Source organism: Saccopteryx bilineata, chromosome 7, assembly GCF_036850765.1.
Source record: "Saccopteryx bilineata isolate mSacBil1 chromosome 7, mSacBil1_pri_phased_curated, whole genome shotgun sequence".
NCBI lineage: Eukaryota > Metazoa > Chordata > Mammalia > Chiroptera > Emballonuridae > Saccopteryx > Saccopteryx bilineata.
Window position 1 is genome coordinate 100,225,901 of NC_089496.1, and position 21,191 is coordinate 100,247,091.

Sequence of the window (21,191 nt, forward strand, 5' to 3'; positions counted from 1 at the left end):
TGACATTTAACATTGTATTACTTTAAGTCATACAACATACTGATTTGATATATGTACATTGAACTTCTCTTTCTACTTCTAGAAATGGATCTTACTGAAATACAGCAGCACACAAATATACCTGTAAAAAAAAATGTTCCCTGTAGCACCATGGCGTTATTTGTAATTTAAAAACACCTTTCAGGAATTGCTTAATTGTGATGACTTTATGTAATAGAACACAGAAGATGTTAAAAGTTTTGCATGTGCGGAGAGATGTCCGCGCTCTATGAAGAATGGAAGAAGCCAATTACAGTACAGTAGGTATAGCATTGTCCCATTTTTGCAAAAGTAAATTATTGGTGTTTGTGTACGTACAATTTTCCCAGCCCTAATTAGGGAGAGAAATCCCTACCTCAGGGGGTTGTTGTGAGGTTTAAAGGGATAATGTATGTACAGCAACTAACACGCCTGGTGCATAGGAAGCGCTCAGTACGGGTTGGTTACACCGCTGCTGCTTCAGGCCGGACGTTGGGAGGCGCCACCTCTCCAGCCACGCCCTCTTCCTCGCGGTTGCCTGATGCCACTAGAACAGCCCCCAGAGGGAATCTGCGTGCTTCCACTCTGTTCCCTCTGCCAAGGTGCAAACTAAAGGCCTGCTGGTTAAGGTCTGCCATGAGTGTGCAGGGCCAAATACCCCGATCCGCACTGGAAGCTGCTGACACGTAAGCGTGGATTCCAGAAAGGCGTTCGTCTTCACGTACAGAGAGAACCCCTGCACACTTACATTCATGTACATATGCGGGGGGGGGGGGGGAAGATGAGAGAGAGGGAGACGACAGATGAGCAACAACAGTAAGTCTTTAATAAGCTGAGAAGGAAAAGTACCACAATGCCCCCTCCTCCCCTTTTTCTTCAAGCCATGTGCCGAGTGACTCTCCCTGCGGATGATAAGGACAGTAAAGTATCCTAAACAGGTCCAAAGAGACAGGCCTAGCCCTGGCCGGTTGGCTCAGCGGTAGAGCGTCGGCCTAGCGTGCGGAGGACCCGGGTTCGATTCCCGGCCAGGGCACACAGGAGAAGCGCCCATTTGCTTCTCCACCCCTCCGCCGCGCTTTCCTCTCTGTCTCTCTCTTCCCCTCCCGCAGCCAAGGCTCCATTGGAGCAAAGATGGCCCGGGCGCTGGGCATGGCTCTGCGGCCTCTGCCTCAGGCGCTAGAGTGGCTCTGGTCGCAATATGGCGACGCCCAGGATGGGCAGAGCATCGCCCCCTGGGGGGCAGAGCACCGCCCCTGGTGGGCGTGCCGGGTGGATCCCGGTCGGGCGCATGCGGGAGTCTGTCTGACTGTCTCTCCCTGTTTCCAGCTTTAGAAAAATGAAAAAAGAAAAAAAAAAAAAAAAAAAAAAACAAAGAGACAGGCCTTTGGGATTCAGAACCTGGATTAACTCAACATTCTTCAGTGAAGTTGGGCTTTTGGATGTGCCAGACAGGTGTTTTATCGAAAAACTCGTTAAGCGGCCTGAGTTAACGAAATCTTTGTCTAACGGTCAAGGATCTGGCAGGGTCGCGGGAGCCATTCTCAGTGCCGTGTCTGGCTGGATGGTTCTGGAAAAGGAAAGATTTCAATGAACTTTGCAGTCACAGTAGTGAACTCTGGAGCTGGACAGCCTAATCTGACAGCCACCAGCTGTGTGTGGCTTTTTCAATTTAAGCTAATTCAAAGTAAATAGAATTTAAATTTTGGTTTCTCCATTGCACCAGGCACATTTGAAGTGTTCAGTAGCCCTGTGTGGCAAGTGGCTACAGCATTATGTAGAATATTTTTATCATCTCAGAAAGTTCTAGGGAGCAGCCCTGCTCTAGAGTGTTAAACACCCAAGAGGAGGACAATTTACATTTGCCTTGTTCATAAGCATCATTCTGTTTTGATCATGTTTTCAAATAAAATAGCCACATCAATTATTCTGGTAACAATTTTTTTTTAAAATGGGGTCAGATCCAATTAACTTAAAAACTAAACTGTAGGCCTTTTGAATATAAGCTGTTTTCCCAACAACTAATGGATTTCTGAGGAGAGTCAGTACTGACTTATGAGTTGTTATGAGGACATAAAATACAAGATCTGAAATCCTTTCACAAGGGCTTCTGACATGTGATGAAGAGAAAAATGAGCCTGCCATGGTCTCCTATTTATCTGCTGTCATTTGAGATGGCACCAATCCAAAAGTTTAATTTTAAATTATATTCATTATAATCTTCCTGAAATTTGTTAACTCTTTCTTGCCTTCCTGCTCAGCGTTTTGGCAATGGGCATTGTTTCACCTCACTCTAAGTATTTTGTATGGAGGACTATTTCCCCCTTTACAGATGACCCTGGAGTGCTTTTGTGTATTATGTGGGCCGGGAAGGCAGATGATGTATCTCGTTGTAACTATACATACGCTATGGGTGTGAGTATAAGGGGTTTTATGAGTACAGCTCATTCATGTTTAGTACAGGCTTTCTGTGGCATTGATTTGGGTGCTCAATTATCATGATGGTGGTGTTGGTGGTATTGTCATTTATCTGCGTGTCCCTTGGTTCTCAAGAGTGCTCTGGATAGGTGAGGCCGCTAGAAATATGATTGGGGGCCAAGTAACATTAGTCTATTAAAAAGAAATTAGAGGATATGAACTCACCATCCAGTGTGATTATAGGGGAGTTTAGAGAAGAAAAAGATCCTGGTGCTAATCAAAACTAGTATTTGGTGAATCTTACGACAGCCCTGTAAAACCAGGACTACCACGATACCCATTCTTTTGGACGTGGAAACTAAAGCACAGAGAAGTTCAATAACTTGCTCAAAGTTAAAGCTAGTACATGACAGAGCCAGAATTTGAACCAGACGGCTGTCTCTGGAGGGCACGTTGAAAACTTCCTGCAAGAGGAGGTGACTTGAGCTCTGGAAGAGAACAGTCCACAAGGAGCAGCGAGGCAGACAGGAGAGAGCATGGCACCTGCTTCCTTAGGAAAGCAAGGGTTGCTTGCAATGACTTAGTGTTTTCACTTCTCTGACTTCGATAATACCCATTCATTTTCTGGGTCTCTTGCCCGGGAGAACCATAGAAGCCCATGCCTTCTGTTCCAGGAACCCAGGGACCAAGGGAATTCTGTGCAGGCTCTTGTTATGACTCGTTAGCATGTTTTACACTCGTCCTTCTACGTGGCCATCTGGCTTTATATAACACTCCAGTTACCAAGCAATTAATACTCAGCTCCAGTGACAAAGGCATCAGGCCGGTCCTCTGGATGGGAGATGAGTAAGCCAGAATCCTTGGCTTTGCAAACCTTATCATCAAGAGGGGGTGATGCAAACATATACATAGATAACCACAAGGCAAGTCCAAGGATCCTAAATCCCTTGTTAGCATACAAATTCAGTGTTAAATGAGAAAATGACTTGAAGACTAATCCTCTCTGATTTGTTTGGGAACAGCTTCAGAGGAAGAGTGATTTTTTTTTTTCCAGATTGTTGGGAGTGGAATTTTGCATCTGGAAGAAAGAATAGAATTCGCTTGATCTTCCAGAACAGTCTCAAGCCCCAGTGTCCAGCCATCAGAATGTAATTAGCAGCACCAAAGAAGTTCTCAAAAGTCCTGTAGAACGCCTTGATTTTTTTATGCAAATCAACTCCTTAAAATTGTCACCATTAGCACCTTGTGAGCCTCTCCTGATTCAGAGTACTGTGCCAAGTGCTGGTGATTTTAATGGAGGGGGGAAGGGGGATGAGAGCCTAATAAGGATATGAGCAAAAATAAATTGCTTAGGGGTAAAATTTTTTCTCATAGAATTAATAGAATTAAAAATATATTTATATAAAAATGTACATGAATATTCATAGCAGCCTCCTATTAGTCAAAATGCGGAAATGTCTATCAATCAATGGATGGATAAATAAAATGTGATAGTGCATACAATGGTTATTATTTAGCCACAAATAGAAATGTAGCACGGATACATGCTACAACGTGAATGAGCCTTGAAAACATTAGACTGAATAAAAGAATCCAGACACAAACTGTCACATACTGTATGATTCCATTTGTATGAAATGTCCAGAAGAGACAAATCCGTACGGACAGAGAGTAGATTAATGGTCGCCAAGGGGTGGGGAAAGGGGTCAAGGAGAGTGACTGCTAATGGATACGGGACTTCTTTTGGGGAGAAATTTAAAATGTTTTGAAATTAGATAATGGTGATGGTTGTACAATTCTGTGGACATGCTAAAAACCACTGTGTTGTACACTTTAAAAGGATGGATTTTATAGTAGGTAAATTTTATGTCAATTTAAAAAATTTCTTCATAGTCTCTAAACAGGAGTAGAGAAATTGGATATCAAGGCATCACCCCAACAATGGTGATCAGCTTCCTTTATAATTAATGACCTATAAGGGCAGGAGTCTTCCTCATTGACTAATTCAGCAGCCTTTCTAAAATGTTACTTCATATAAGGATGGTAAAGAGTGTCCCTGAGTGAGAAACAGTTGATTACCTGGTTAAAAATAATCCTTAACTGCTTCACAGGTGATCATTCTTATTATCATCAAATCTTAAAAGCACCTCAAGGACTTTGAGTCCTACTCAAAACTCATTTATACTAAGGTGTAAATGACTATACAAGTCTTAAGTTAGAGCAGAAAGGTGACAAGAGAGGACAAGCAGGCACTCAGTGCCTAGTAGAGAAGGTTGTGCAGAGCTAGACTGCAGAAAAAGAGGAAAGATACCAATAAATCCTCAAAGACAAACAACATATTTCTCAACTTATCAATAGCTAAGTAATTATGGCTCAAGAAGTGGCCCTCCCAGCACAGTGAGCAGTACGTCAGTCTCATAATCTGAGTATTGGCTAGAGTAGCCAGCAATTATATTTTCTCCTCTAATGCCCTCTTCTAGGAACTGCTGGAAAAACATAATCGCTATTTTTGTTCAAAGTCATATTTAGGACAGGCAGGATTTTCTTGTGCTCTGAACAAACACAACTCTTTCATCAAATGTTTTTTGCATTAAACACTAATCTAATCCTGCTTTCAAATAAACTGTCTTGCAATCCCATTATCTTGCCACCAAAAAAAAAAAAAAAAGAAAGAAAGAAAAAATAATAATCACACAGCTTTTAACACTGTAGTAAAAAGGTCTTGCAAAGCCTACACATGACCAAATCATGAGGGTCCAGTTAGGGAATGAGAAGCTTTGGCAGATGAGTGAAGCAGAGTAGGAGAAGGGTTTGGACTCAAAAAGTGGGAGATTGAAGAAGAAATCGGTCTTAACCAATCACGGATGGCAAACAAGATGCTGCCAGCTCAGTCAGCCTACATGCTGTCACGCAGTGTTCCTTTAATTAATATCTCCCACTTCCAAACAGAGTGGGCGAGATGGCGAACGGCTCTGCCAGGATTCCTCTCGGCTTCCATGAGCCAAACTCGAGCCGGGTTGTGGATTTATTAGGCAGTGCTGAGAACGCCTTTAATGCCGTATTTATTCACTGAGCTATATAAATAGACTCGATGTTCGTGTCACCGTCCGTTTAGGACAGATGCTTCCCTTCATACGGCCTCATGTTGGCTATTAGGCATTTGCACATTATTCATTAGCCTCAAAGCATTTTCCTCCCCTCCACCACTCTCCCCCCTGCAATCTTTCTCTCCCAATTTGCCGAGTGTAGGTGACAATCCGAATCATCAAACCCCTATCTGCGTTGCCTGGTTAACTCTCTCTGATATAGGAATTACAGGAAAAAATAAGAGTAAAGCAAATCACAGTGCTGCCAACACTTTTAATATAGTATGTACCTACTTGGTAAACACTGGACCCATGGGGTCCAGCCAAAATGTTATCCTTCTCTCCCTCTTTGCTTCCCCTTCTCAGGTAGAATTGATCTCCCCATCCACGTCTCCACACCACTTTGCATCATTTCCTTTGCAGCGTGTAAATCTATTAGGGTGACTTGTCAGTACACCTGTTATTCCACACAAGTCTGTGGATTCTTTTCAAGCAAAGCCATCTCTTGATCCCTTTCTATGGTTGCTGTCTTTGAGAGTGCTCAGAATAATAATAAATGCATATCAATTAAAGTGCAATACGAGTTAACAACCACACAATGCAGAGCCTTCCCTGAAATGCAGCTACAATGCCTACAGTACACCAAGTCTCCATTGGTTTTGGTTACAAAGATGAGTCCTTAGGGTTATATATGATAGTACAGAGACTCTTCTTGGGATAATAGAGTTCTGACATGTATCACTTCCCAAACTCCTCCATTTGTGGTCAATAAGCAAGTGTTCATTTGGTGCTGCTTAACACCAGCCTGGAGCTTAGAAGCCAGAGAAGGTACCTTCTTTAGTCTTAAAGATGTAGAGAGAAATGAAAAAGGGGTCTGAGGGTTTTGAGCATCTATTCAACAGTGCTAGGCACTGCACTGGGGGCTTATGTGTGTTATTCCATTTAATCTCAGCAAGCCTTCAAGATAAGCAGTATCAACCTCACTTTACAGATGGGGGAAATGAAGTTCAGAGAGACGGAGTAAGTGTCCCGAGGGCACAGATATAAACCCAGGTTGAGTCCCATGTACCAACATGTGAGGCATGGTCTTTGGAGTTAGTTGCCATTTGACCTTGGACCTGGAACATTCATGTCACCTCTCCAGTCCTCAATTACTGCACCTGTAAAATAGGAATAACACGGCCCTTTTTATTTTGAGAGATGATCATCTTTGAAGGAAATCTTGTAACCCGAAGGCCTATCCATCCAGGGAAGTGTCACTCGCATGAAACAAGAGTTGTACAGATAAAGGGTGTTTTGAAGTGCTAAAACCTAGCATATAAACAACATATGAGGCAGGAATTCAGAGGAAGAGAACGTGCATTCAAGCTAATGTTCTCAGAGAGACCCCCTTGGAACAGGGGTCTTAAATCGGGACTAAAAGGATGAATAGCGTTTGGAAAGACAAGGGAGAGAGCAGGTTGAGCAAGGAAAGAAAAGAGAAACGCGTTTGAAACGAGCATGACAGTGCACATCACGACCATGAAAACTGCCATTCGCTGTGTGTTCGCTATGCAGCAGGAGGTGGGGCCAAGCAATTCGGAAACATGACTTCATTTCACCTTCCCAGTAATCTTATGAGGTTCGCTGTCTGATTATTCTCGTTTTATTAATGGAAAACCCAGGGATCAGAGAGGTGAAGTGATTTGCTCAGGGTCACACAGTTATTAAGTTATTGATCCCACAGTCTAACTCCATGTGGTTGACTAATCGGGGAAAACGGCACAATGGTAGAGAGGGGTTACAGAGAGGAGTACAGACAGCCACGTACCCTCCAAAGCAGCGGTGCTCAACCCGTGGGTCGCGACCCCAGCGGGGGTCCAACGACCAAAACACAGGGGTCGCCTAAAGCCATCGGAAATACATATTTTTGTATCGTGACCCACAGGTTGAGAACCGCTGCTCTAAAGCCCTGGGGTGTATCAGTCTATGGGAGCTAATTTCCCCCATGAAATGCTAAGAAAGGCAGCTCCTTAGAGATATTTCTCTCCAATTCCTAAGACTTGTCCTACCCTTTCATAAAGGGGGGCGGGGAATCCCAACTCATTTGATTTGGTTTTTCCTGGGTATTCACTACATCATTTCATTTTTGCCCAATGTCAATAGATGTCATTTTTTTGTTAGTTACACCTTGATGCCAACATAAAATCAAGGTGCTTTCCAGGATTTACTTTCCTTCCCCATTTGAAAATTTTACGTTCTTCCTCTTTTTAAAGTTAATATCTAATAACTTTTCTTACTTTATAATTTACTTATTATTCCCTATTGAAAGAACATCAGTGAGAGGTCGGCTGGTGAATGAATGAGCAGTTTTATTTCCTAAATTCCGTCTGAGAGATGATGGTCATGTGAAGTAACTTACAGAGACTCATTTCTCAAGGATTCCTTACAACAGGGGTCCCCAAACTTTTTACACAGGGGGCCAGTTCACTGTCCCTCAGACCATTGGAGGGCCAGACTATAAAAATACTATGAACAAATCCCTATGCACACTACACATATCTTATTTTAAAGTAAAAAAACAAAATGGGAACGAATACAATATTTAAAATAGAGAACAAGTAAATTTAAATCAACAAACTGACCAGTATTTCAATGGGAACTATGCTCCTCTCACTGACCACCAATGAAAGTGGTGCCCCTTTCAGGTGTGCGGCGGGGGCCGGATAAATGGCCTCAGGGGGCTGCATGCGGCCCGCGGGCCGTAGTTTGGGGACCCCTGCCTTACAAGAAGGTAGTCTTTAAGATCTTTGTTTCCTAGTCTAAGTATTTTTTAAATTTCAGTATGTTTAACAAAGCGTTCCAAGTTTTACTGTTATCGTTCTGATTTCTATACTAATTGCTCATCCACCTGTTGATTTATTCCTCCATCTCTTTCTCCCAGGTTTTAACTCTCTGTACACCTCACTGAGCTCTTTAACTAATATGACTCTTTCCATATGTTACCATCTCAGAGAATTTCTAGGTGAGAGACTTTTGTGCTATCCTATATTTAGTCCTTGTGCTCCAAGCAATTCAAGGATTTAAAGCTAAGAACTCTAATATACAAACAACATAAGAAGTTATGTCCTTGCTGCCTTCCATAAAATGAATAATCAAATGCTTGACTCTGTGACATCAGGGGTCTAGAAGTGATCTAACTTCAAAATGAAACCACCTCTGATCACTGGCCCTTTTGGGTTCAGAAAGAACAATTCTTTAGGTGATCACCATAGTTTGAAGCATCCACACCTATTTTTCATTCATCTGCAATGGAAGGACTCAGTCAACATATCACCCAACTTCACAGCAGCGATATTGTACTTTCAAGGGTGGGGACCCCAGCCTTTTCTGGGTGTCTGTGCCCAGAATGCATGGTAGGAAGCAATCACTTGAAGATTCTGTGACCATCAGGTGAAGGTGTTACTGTTAAACACTTGCAGCGGCTCTCCCAGGAGGCCAACGATTAAAGAACAATGTGAATACCCAGCAAAAGCATAAGTCTTTTCAGATAGAAAATTCAGAATCCTCGTGGCTCCTGATGTAAAGATTACATTTGGAAAGGAAGTTAAATTGTGTTGAAAGTCAGCATGTAATAATAATCACTGCCTGATCAGTGGTGGCACAGTGGATAGAGCATTGACCGATGATGCTGAAGTCCCTGATTTGAAACCCTGAAGTCACCAGCTTGAGTGTGGTATCACAGACATGATCCCATGGTCACTGGCTTGAAGCCCAAGGGTGCTGGCTTGAGCAAGGGGTCACTGGCTCAGCTAGAGACCCCCAGTCAAAGCACGTATGAGAAGCAATCAGCGAACAACTAAAGTGATGCAACTACAAGCTGATGCTTCTCATCTCTGGCCCTTCCTTTCTCTCTCTCAAAATAGAAATAAAAAATAATACTATTCACTGCACTTGCTCTGAGGAAGGGGTGGTGAGGACATCAGAATGTACGCTCCTTGTACCCCCTCTTTGAGAGCCCAACTTCCCCTGGTAACCCTCATGGGAAAACTCAGCCATGCAGTCCCTCCAGCTGTGTGATGTGAGTCTGTAAGGTGGGGCAGCATAGAGCAAGCTTAGCCAACTTGTGTCAACCCACCAGACCCTCGAGGGGGCCTCAGATTGAAATGCTCAAGCAAAGTATTTTAATACAACATAAATCCATCGTACAACCACGTGGGAAATTATGCAGGTAGCACTTCCTTTGAAAATGACTGGCAGGTGGAGAGGAATTGTACAGCTTTTTCCCCATATGTTAACTGCTTTTCATTTCAGGTCTGGAAATAAACCCAAGCTTAATCATCACGGCGGGACTGACTAACAGTATGTCTATGTGTTCAGTCCTTATGTCAGTTCTTTCCCAGATTAACATTTGCCGAGAAAAATAGAACGCTACACTTGAAACTTAAGTTGCATGGTCCAGTGCAACTCTATAAACGTGTATTGAATACTTGCAGAGCCTGACCTGTGGTGGCGCAGTGGAGAAAGCTTCGACCTGAAACACTGAGGTCGCTGGTTCAAAACCCTGGGCTTGCCTGGTCAAGGCACATATGGGAGTTGATGCTTTCTGCTCCTCCCTTCTCTCTCTCTCTCTCTCCTCTCTAAAATGAATAAATAAATAAAGTTTAAAAAAAAAAAGAATACTTGCAGAGCATAAGACACCCTGAGCAGAGAAAAATGAATGAAATATAACCCTTTCTTCCATTGCCATCTCTGGGATTTCAAACAGTCAAGGTAAACCTGTGGCTGCAAACATGGGCTAAAGATTTGGAAAATCAACGTCAAACCCAATGTCCTTTCTTATTCCCAACTGATGACCAATCTCAATCTAAAAGTGGGAATAAGATCCAAATATTAAGTGCTGTTTAACCTTGGTAAATCTTCCAAATTTATAGTGTTGGTCATCTGCTAGTCAACTTGTACCTGTTTTTAAAAAGTCATTGGTTCAACAAATACTATCTCTAGCACCTATTACATTCCACAGACTATTCAAGTCACCAGAGCCATAGCCATTAGATTAAAAAAAAAAGCAAGCCCTGGCCAGTTGGCTCAGTGGTAGAGTGTTGGCCTGGCATGTGGAAGTCCCAGGTTTGATTCCCAGCCATGGCACACAGGAGAAGCACCCACCTGTTTCTCTACCCTTCCCCCTCTCCTTTCTCTCTCTTTCTTCTCCTCCCACAGCCAAGGCTCCATTGGAGCAAAGTGGGCCCGAGTGCTGAGGATGGCTCCATGGCCTCCGCCTCAGGTGCTAGAATGGCTCCGGTTGCAGGGGAGCAATGTCCCAGATGGGCAGAGCATCACCCCCTGGTGGGCACACTGGTTGGATCCTGGTCAAGCGCATGCGGGAATCTGTCTCTGTGCCTCCCAGCTTCTCACTTCAGAAAAATACCAAAAAAAAAAAAAGCAGCAAAAATTGGATGTTTTTATGAATCTTACATTTTGATAAAAGCATAGCAGTTATAATAATAGATGTATTTTCCATGTGAAGTTGATAGACTATTTTCTGCCAATATTTTTTAGGAAGAATTTTTATTGACCAGCATCTGAATTGAAAATAAACTTTCTAAATAATGCCTGACCAGGTGGTGGTACAGTGGATAGAGTGTCAGCCTGGAATGCTGAGAATTCAGGTTCAAAACACCAAGATCGCTGACTTGAGCGCTGACTCATTAGCTTGAGCATGGGATCATAGACATGACCCCATGGTCGCTGGCTTGAGCAAGGGGTCACTCACTCTACTGGAGCCCCCAGTCAAGGTACATTTGAGAAAGCATTAAGTGAACAACTAAGATGCCTCAACAACGAATTGATGCTTCTCATCTCTCTCCCTTCCTGCCTTTCTGTCCCTGTCTCTCTCTCTCTCTCACTAAAAAAATAAAATAAAAATAAATTTTAAAAAAATGATAGGCAAATTGGTTAATTACATCTTTGTTTTAAAAAATAAACTAATAGTGTACTTATCCTAACATTAAGTATACCTATATTATTAATAAATAACAATGTTATTAATAAAAATATATTTTAAAGTAATCATTTAAAAACTTCCAATATACATACTGTGCTGATAATATCCAAATGCTTTTGTGAATTTTCTGTTGTTCCTAAGAACTTAGGTCTTGCTAGGCTGTGATTTCTGCTGCCAGCATAATCTTGACTTTCTCATTCCAACAAATATAATCTCTTGAATAACTTGTTTTTGTTCTGAGATGTATCCCATATGCATACCCTTTAAAGGCCTCAAGTATTTTTCACTTTGTAATTCTGCTGCATTTCTGCAAGGTCGTTGGCGTGGATCAGATATTTCCTAGCAATATCTTTTGGATACAAAGAGCTCTGGAATTTAACATTCAGAGGATAAAGTGCACTATTTGGAAAAAGCAAGAAATTGGTTAAAAACTTGCAGAGGTTTGCGTTTATTAAAAGAACATAAAAAAATAAGAGATAACATTGCCAGTGAATTAAACAGTGGGTTTCCAAGGCAGTGCAGTGTTGTTGAACAGCACAACATCTGGATGTAGCCTGACCTTCACCACCAACTCACTGTGCAACCTTAGATTTGGGACTTCTCTGGTTTTCTACCCTCTCTTTATTTAAAACCTACATCTGGCCTCCAGAATGAGCCTCCCAGTTTGATAACGTTTAAATCAAATAGATGGGCTCTCTGTGTGGAATGCCATTTAGTGTTAAATAGAATCAGGTGGAATAATTCATCTTCACAGTAGCATTTTGGTTGATGTTGACACTAATCTCAGGAATTTAGAACTGGCTGTCTCCTTCTTGGTACCAGAGGGCACTGACATTAGTTCCTTTCATGTACAGAATGATTTTAACAGAAACTTAAAAGTCACATTACCTCCCCAAATCTGTTCTGAATGATCAGAATTGCAATGTTGGCTAAGTCCAGAACAATGCTGGGAAACTCACAGGACTGTAATCAAATCCTCTTAATAAGACAAAGGTGAGAGACAGGGTGTGCATGCAGGTTGTTTCCAAATGATTTCAAGATCACGGCTTCCTTGTTTTGTAATGCATGTCTTCAGCCATAAAAATAAATAATTGCGCAATATCTTCAGAACTGAAATCAGGTTGAAATCAGGCAATCAGACGAAAACAACGGAATTTGCCCTGCTTCTCTTTCACATCACCTTGTTTTCTGTAAGAAGCTATAACTTTGGAAATCTTTTAAGTTCAGTGAAAATTTCAGATTCATCTTGTTAAGGAATGAGTGATATAGTCAATTATATTCAAAGTTCTTTTTCCAGTACAAATTGCCATGGAGGCTAATAGTGACCATTCTGCGCCTTCAGACTGGAAAAACACTACTTAAAGATAGTGAATTTTTTGAGACTCAGAGACATGGACGAGAGTGTGGGGGTTATGGGGAGGGGGGAGGAGAGGGAGGGGGTGGGAGGGGAAGGGGCACAAAGAAAACCAGTTAGAAGGTGACGGAAGACAATTGGACTTTGGGTGATGGGAATGCAGCATGATCAAATGTCGAAGTGACCTGGAGATGTTCTCTCTGAACATATGTGCCCTGATTTGTCAATGTCACCCCATTAAAATTAATTTAAAAAAATAAAGAAAGAAAGAAAATACACTAAAAAAAGTGAATTTTTTTGTGTGTGCCCTTACATTTTTAAAATCTAAAAAAAGGCCTAAAAGCTGAAAGATACCAGGTGGAGTTTTTGTTTGTTGGCTTGGTTTCGGTTTTTTACCCCCAGAAAGTTCACACTGTGAAAGAGGAAATGCCACACCTACAATTTTGCTAATACCAGGAAATCCAGCAAGTCACAGGATCAAGGCCTCGTGGGTACAGTTGATGACAAAATAAAGTTCTGACATTCTGTCCCCACAAGATATAAAACAACCCAACAGGTACGATTCTACAGAATAAGCATGGTGCATTTTCCTTTGGGCTGTTTAAGAGGCGGGTTGGCGGGTGGTGAATGCTTCCTGGCCTGCAGGCTTACAGAATAGCTCCTGGAAGCACGGGAGCAACATTTACTTATTCTCATGGATTTGGGACTTCTCTGGTTAAATTCACTTCTAAGAAATTCAAACCCATTTCCCACTCATTTGTAATGTATGAAAATATACAGAATCTATTCTATACATGGGTGTGTGTGTGTGTGTATTTGTGCGTGTGTGCATGTGTGTATGTGTGTGTGTGTAAAGCTATTTTCTTCTGCAAATTTCCAGTTTTCTTCATGACTGGATAGAAATTACATCTCAAGTAAATTGCTTTTTTTAATCTGCCTGCTTGAAATACTAAGTCTTAGTCTAACGTGGACTCATGTGGTAGAGGAATGCTAAGTTTATAGGAACATAAATATGAAATACATATTAATGCATTTTCTCTTTCTAAATTATACATTTTTATAACTCTTGATGTTTAGCATTTATTTACACCATAGCTTATAATGTGAAATGTGACAAAATTAATAAAAAGTGACTTATTTTAGGCTGGATTCCTGTTTGGTCAGGAGGAAGACTGTGAAAGATTTTAGAGAAAATGATTGATTTTAACTTCTCTTCATCTGTAAAAATAATAGAGTTGAAATGAATTGTATTAAGGGTACAAAATAAACTGGAGTACCCGGTATAGATATTATATAATTGAATGCATATTTTTCATGGTTACCTTAACTCTCTTATTATCTGTATTACTGAGATTTGATTGGTTAGGTCAGTGGTTCTCAAGTCTGGCTACATACTAAAATTTTCTGGTAAGCTTTTCAAAAAATACCAATGCATGGACCCCTTCCCAGGCCAAATTGAATCAGAATCTCTAGGGGTGGGGCTTGGGAGTCAATACTTTTGAAAATGTTCCCCATGATTCTAATAGACAGATGCCAGTGCTGAGAATCACCGATTCCTTACAGCAGGGGTCCCCAAACTCCGGCCTGCGGGCTACATGCGGCCCCCTGAGGCCATTTATCCGGCCCCCGCTGCACTTCCAAAAGGGGCACCTCTTTCATTGGTGGTCAGTGAGAGAAGCACATTGACCATCTCATTAGCCAAAAGCAGGCCCATAGTTCCCATTGAAATACTGGTCAGTTTGTTGATTTAAATTTACTTGTTCTTTATTTTAAATATTGTATTTGTTCCCGTTTTGTTTTTTTACTTTTTTTTTTTTATTTTATTTATTTTTTTTTTTTTATATAATTTTTTTATTATTATTCATTTTAGAAAGGAGAGAGAGAGAGAGAAGGGGGAGGAGCAGGAAGCATCAACTCCCATATGTGCCTTGACCAGGCAAGCCCAGGGTTTCGAACCGGCGACCTCAGCATTTCCAGGTCGACGCTTTATCCACTGCGCCACCACAGGTCAGGCCTTGTTTTTTTACTTTAAAATAAGATGTGCAGTGTGCATAGGGATTTGTTCATAGTTTTTTTTTATAGTCCTGCCCTCCAACGGTCTGAAGGACAGTGAACTGGCCCCCTGTATAAAAAGTTTGGGGACCCCTGCCTTGCAGAGTCTGACCTTATCGACATGAATGATCACGTGGTCTCTGTCCTGGAAGTTGCCATTGCAGATCTATACCAGCAGGTAGCAGTAGAGGGAAATAAAAAAAAACCAGGCTGGGCGCCAGCCCTGGTTAAGAAACCCGGCCAATGCACACCAGGCACCAAAAGAAAATTTTGAAGATTGGACAATGTCTTAAAAATTATTCTCTAGTTTGTGTTTCTGGCCTTTTATGAAACTTCCACTTGGGTTTAATATTTTGAAAGCTCAATACATACACCCAAGGCAAGGTATGTGAAATCCTGGTAAAGGGGACAGGGTAGAGAGGGGTAAATGGTGACGGAAGGAGACCTGATTTGGGCTGGTGAACACCCGACTCAACGTACAGATGGTGTACTATAGAATGATACTCCTGTAACCTATAGAATTTTAGTAACCAAAGGCACCCCAATAAATTCAATAAAGATATACAAAATTAAATTATAAAAATGAAAATGTTTTCACTGCAAAAAAGTAATAAATTTGACTTTTGAATATATTGGAATTTCAGGTCAATTCCCCAGCCACCATTTCATGAGGGTCTCCCATGAACAGAACCCAACAGTAAGGGCCGTGGTCTAATGAAGACCCTGACTCATTGGCAAGTCTTAGGAATATTCACCAAAAATGTAGCCATTGTTCTAAACACCTGTACCTGCCTAGACTTTTCCTTGGTGTCTCAAGAACTAGCTAATAAAGAGTTAGAGTTCAATTAGAATTACTGAAATCTGGCTAACGTAGGAAATTCTCATCTCAGCAAAGGGAAAGAGAACCATTGTTTTTTAGATTGCTGGCTTCTGGAAAGCAGCCAAGTTTTAAAATGTTTCTATACCCCTGTTCTCCTGCCCCAACGGGCTTAACAAAGATTCTGGTTGGAACTGAATTTACAATATGGTGACTGGACATTTCATTTTTACTGAGATGCAGTCTAATCCCTTTAGAGTATTCATTGTATTTCATTCATAAATATCCACAATTTACAGGTATCTGCTGCCAGTGCAACAAATTGCAAAAAAATAAACTGTTGATGATATGTGGCCTCCCAAGAACTAACAGATTTGTTTACAAACTGTATTGAGTATTATTTTCAAGCTTCCGCCATCCAAAGTGTGAGCCTCAGCAGGCAGCTGCTTGGGCGTTTCACACTAGCCTTAGACTGACAAGCTCTGGTTTGTATGTATTCACTCCCCATTCGTACTGTAGTGACTGCAGGGCAGGACCAGGACTGCTGTTCCATGGCCCCCTCACTGTCTCCTATAATACGAGTCATTCGGAGAAGATGCTCAAAGCTTCTCCATAAGACATGGAGCGCTGGAGTTGGAAGGCCATCTGATCTACCAATCTCATCTACCGAGTGAAGTTGAAAGACTCCACCCAGCGTAACTCTGTTAGTAGCAAAACAGAGGTCCTTGGACCTAGGACTCCTAACTTCTAGATTGATTGGATGATTCAGTAAGAAGCATTCAACCTCTTGTAGAAGACCCAATGATTTGAAAGGCTGCCATTGAGAAAGAGAAAAAGGGGCGGGGTCATTCTATTCTCCATAGCTCCGCGCAGGTCCTGTGCTATGAAGGCACTAGGGTTATAAGTCTAAGTAGAACACCTGGAAGAGGAAGGAGTGGAACTTCGGGGATTCAAAGAAATAGACAAAACGGAGAGGGTTCTTCTTCCCCAATCTGTCTCCAGGAACTCTCCCAGCTTACTTAGACCTGGTTCTGGAAAGAGAACAAACTGTTTCATTAAAGCTCTGGGTAAGGGATTTGAGGAAATCTGCACATATTGGTCTGGATTTGGGGTGATGAGCTGAGTGGGACAGGGATTTGTAAATAATAAAGCATTAGAGAAGCAAGAGAGGGATTACTGCCCATTGTTTATTTTAATCCAAGACAGGCTTGGCTTTCATTTTAATGGTTGGAATTTGGAGTCAGAGCTAAACAGCACCAAGAATGTTACAGAATTCAATCTTGGCTTTGAAAATGCGGTATTGCCACACCTGTTCCCTTCATTACCAGAAAGCCCCATCTTGTTATAAGGGAGGCTTCCTCACTATTCCTCCTTCTAAGGTACTTCAGAAGCACGTATCTTTTATTGGACTCAAATCGACACATGATTAGTATTTCAAAGGCTGACAAAACACCAGAGCAGCAGGACAGCTTTGTGAGTAATCCTAGTGTAACGTAGTGATTTCAGGCATTCCGGCACGTGAAGTTTACAAAGGGAAATAACAATTTTAGCTATGTCACTTGACTCATGACAAGAAAGCTATGGGGGTAGTACAGACAGTAAAACAATTAGAATTGTGACTCACACCCCCGGTGAAGACCCAGCGCGTGTGTGTTGGCATAACGCCTAGCCAAGCGGAGTTAACACAACAGCTAACATGGCCATGTCCTGGAGGCTTAGAGAAGACTTCTTCTCTCCAGGCTGGGGACTGCACTTACCCCCAGTCATGGGTCTTAGGAACCAAAGCTACCGTATTTCACCATGTATAAGATGCACCCTATTCCAAAAAAAATTAAGGGTCTAAAAACTGAGTGCATCTAATACAGTGGTTGTAGGTGTTTTTACTGCATTTTCCGCTTTTTCCAGGCATGTTTTTGTGCTCATTGTTGAAGACAGTGATTCGTCATCAGACACAGATGTGGACAAGCGAATGGATGGGAGTTTTGACAGTGATGAAGAGTTGTATGAATTTTATGATGAATAAAACTTGAGTTCAGGCCCTGGCCAGTTGGCTAAGCGGTAGTGTCCTCCCGGTGTGTGGAAGTCCCAGGTTCAATTCCCGGTCAGGGCACACAGGAGAAGCGCCCATCTGCTTCTCCACTCTTTCCCCTCTCCTTTCTCTCTATCTCTCTCTTCTCCTACCGCAGCCAAGGCTTCATGGGAGCAAAGTTGGCCCTGGCACTGAGGATGGCTCTATGGCTTCCGCCTCAAGCGCTAGAATGGCTCTGGTTTTAGCGGAGCAATGCCCCAGATGGGCAGAGCATCGCCCTCTGGCAAGCATGCTGGGTGGATCCCAGTTGGGCACATGTGGAAGTCTGTCTGACTGCCTCTCCTCTTCTAACTTCAAAAAAATACAAAAAAAAGAAAGAAAGAAAATAAAAAACCCAAAAAACAAACAAACAAAAACTTGAGTTCAATAACTTTATGTAATACATTTTTTCTTTCAAATTTCGGCCCCCAAAATTAAGGTACGTCTTATACATGGGGAATGCGGTAACTGTGCCAAAAAGGCAAATCTCAGATACAGACAGAATGACCATTCAAAGCTAACATGCGAAGTAGCTGACGTGTATGGATGTAGTCCTAAACAAAATAAATCCAGACTAGAGAACTGGGAACTCAAGCAAAGATTCGGAATAGATGTCTGATTCTTCTCTGAACATAAAACTGTAAATATTAATGACATCCCAGGCATCTGTTTCAGAATTAGTACAGTTTTTTTCAGTGAACCAGACTCGAAACCTCTGAGTTTGTACATAGTGCTACTTTCTGTCCTGCCGCAGAATGCCAAGCTAACAAGGATAAATGGCAGAAGAGCTCACTGAGTTCTGAGACAGGGGCCAGGATGGAAATAGAAAAGTTTCCACGTAGGTAAGAGAATGAAAAAGCTGTGCTTAAATAATTACGGGATCTCAGTGTTGCTGAGACTACAGGCAAGTTGTCACTGGAATTTTCTGAGCGTGTGAGCTCAAAATATGCAGCTAGGAGCAAACGCTAACAAAACATTAAGGGTCCTCAGGAAGGGACGTGCAAACAAAACTGTACAAACTGTAATGTACTCAGAACCTTCCAGGCAATTCCAATTGCCATATTCTGGGACTCACTGAGGAAGGGTCAGAGCTGCATCTGAAGGACCTGCTGGGTTGGGGGAGGGGGTGCCCTGTCACGATTCCCTGAGAGGACAGTGTGGGGTGACGTTCTGTAAGGGGAGAACTGGGGTGTGTACAGTGAACATTCTAGACTGTTGACAGCACCAGCTCCGCGCTCAGCACCCAGCCTGCCCGCCTCTTCTCACTCACTGGTCATGATCACTCCATGAAGTGAGGGCTAGTTATGAGCCCACTTTAAGGAAGAAGGAACCGAGGATTAGAGAGGTTAAATAACATGCTAGTAAGGGGCAGAAATTCCAACCCAGGCTGTGCGACTCCCGAGACTGAGACTGGCTACGCTAACCTCCATTTTTTTAGGCTTTTCATACAACTCTGATTTCCTGTCTCCGTGGGGCCAGACCAACATTAGTAATCAGAGGCTCCTTTTTGATTGTGCCCGGGTCGGGCCCCTTCCCCTGTGTCTGCCCCTCACCAGCCCCTCTTCTAGGACACAGGAGCCGTGCTCTCCCTGTCCTTGTCATGTTCCCCCTCAAAGAGACCGCTCAAAGCCTCCAAGTTGGGTAGAGACTGAGAGTATAGCACACTTTGAACGTGTAATGTGATGAAAGTGAATTTAAGATACACGAATTTCCAAACGCCTATAAAATCAAGGAATTTCTCATCCCTCATCCCAGGAGGTACAGGCTGACAATATAAATGAGCTAAAAAAAGCTTGAACTAAGTTCTTGAATGATAAACGAGAACGGGTTGTGAAAGGACACGGGGGGTGTCTAGGGCCACCTCCAAGCCTTTGGACATAGTAAAGCGCTGAAATCACATCCTTTAGTGTTACTCTCCAAGGTCATTTTCATGCCGGATGAATTAGGGTCTAACCTATGTAGAAATACTTTACTTAACTTTCTCTACATTTCCACATGTCAAAAATTTTATTGGGGAACCTGTGGAGGGGAAAAGGCAAGCTTGTAAAAAGTTGATGAGCTGATTTCCAAAGCAAAGAAAAATATAACAATGACAAGAAGACGAGGAGGGAAATGATAATATTTGCAAATACCATAAATTTTTTTTTTCTAGAGACAAGAGTTACGAATGATCAATAACCCTATCAGAGCCTAATAACATAGGAAAAATAATAAATAAATGAATAAAAAGCTTATGCAGTGAAGACTGTTATAGGTCCGAAGCAGGGCCTTCATATACATATGTAGTTAACAGCTCTGATACGCAGTAGATAGTTCACAACAAGGCTTTCTCCTATTTCCCATTCACTGCAGCCCATTCTCGTAACCCTTCCAATAATGTTTAATAGACATCATTAATCTATACTCATTATCAGTACATTTACTTCCCAGACTGAAGAGTGATTAGCATTAGCAATAAGAGATCATTAAGCATCTATTATGAGTTGGGGTCCTGTGATAGTTCCTGGCTACACATCTAGTTGTCCTCAAAGTGTGGCAATTGTTTTAAGCATCTACTTATTTTCAAATAATACCAAGTCTGATCAATGTCACCCCATTACATTTAATTTCTAAATAAAAAATAATATTTATACCAAGAGTAATCAGTTAATTTTAGTTGACCAACCAATAAAATCAAGATAACAACAAAATATGAACTATTAGATTTCCTTCTTATTTTATCTTTATTTATTGAAAAATTTGAGAAACAAATTCTCATCTGGAATATACATTCTATCCCCTTCAGCATAAAACCCAATATCTTTCTATAGTTAGTCTGGCCCAGGGTGGTCACTGTCCTGCTGCTCTCTGCACTCCAACTTCACTGGTTTTCTTTATTTTTATTTTTATTTTTATTTTATTTTATTTTATTTTTTTATTTTTATTTTTTGTATTTTTCTGAAGCTGGAAATGGGGAGAGACAGTCAGACAGACTCCCGCATGTGCCCGACCGGGATCCACCTGGCACGCCCACTAGGGGCGACGCTCTGCCCACCAGGGGGCGATGCTCTGCCCCTCCGGGGCATCGCTCTACCACGACCAGAGCCACTCTAGCGCCTGGGGCAGAGGCCAAGGAGCCATCCCCAGCGCCCGGGCCATCTTTGCTCCAATGGAGCCTTGGCTGCGGGAGGGGAAGAGAGAGACAGAGAGGAAGGAAGGGGGGGTGGGGGGTGGAGAAGCAAATGGGTGCTTCTCCTATGTGCCCTGGCTGGGAATCGAACCCGGGTCCCCCGCATGCCAGGCTGATGCTCTACTGCTGAGCCAACCGGCCAGGGCCTATTTTTATTTATTTTTTTATTTTCTTTTTTTAGGTGAGAGTATAGGGGATAGTGAAGCAGACTCCTGTATATGTCCCACCT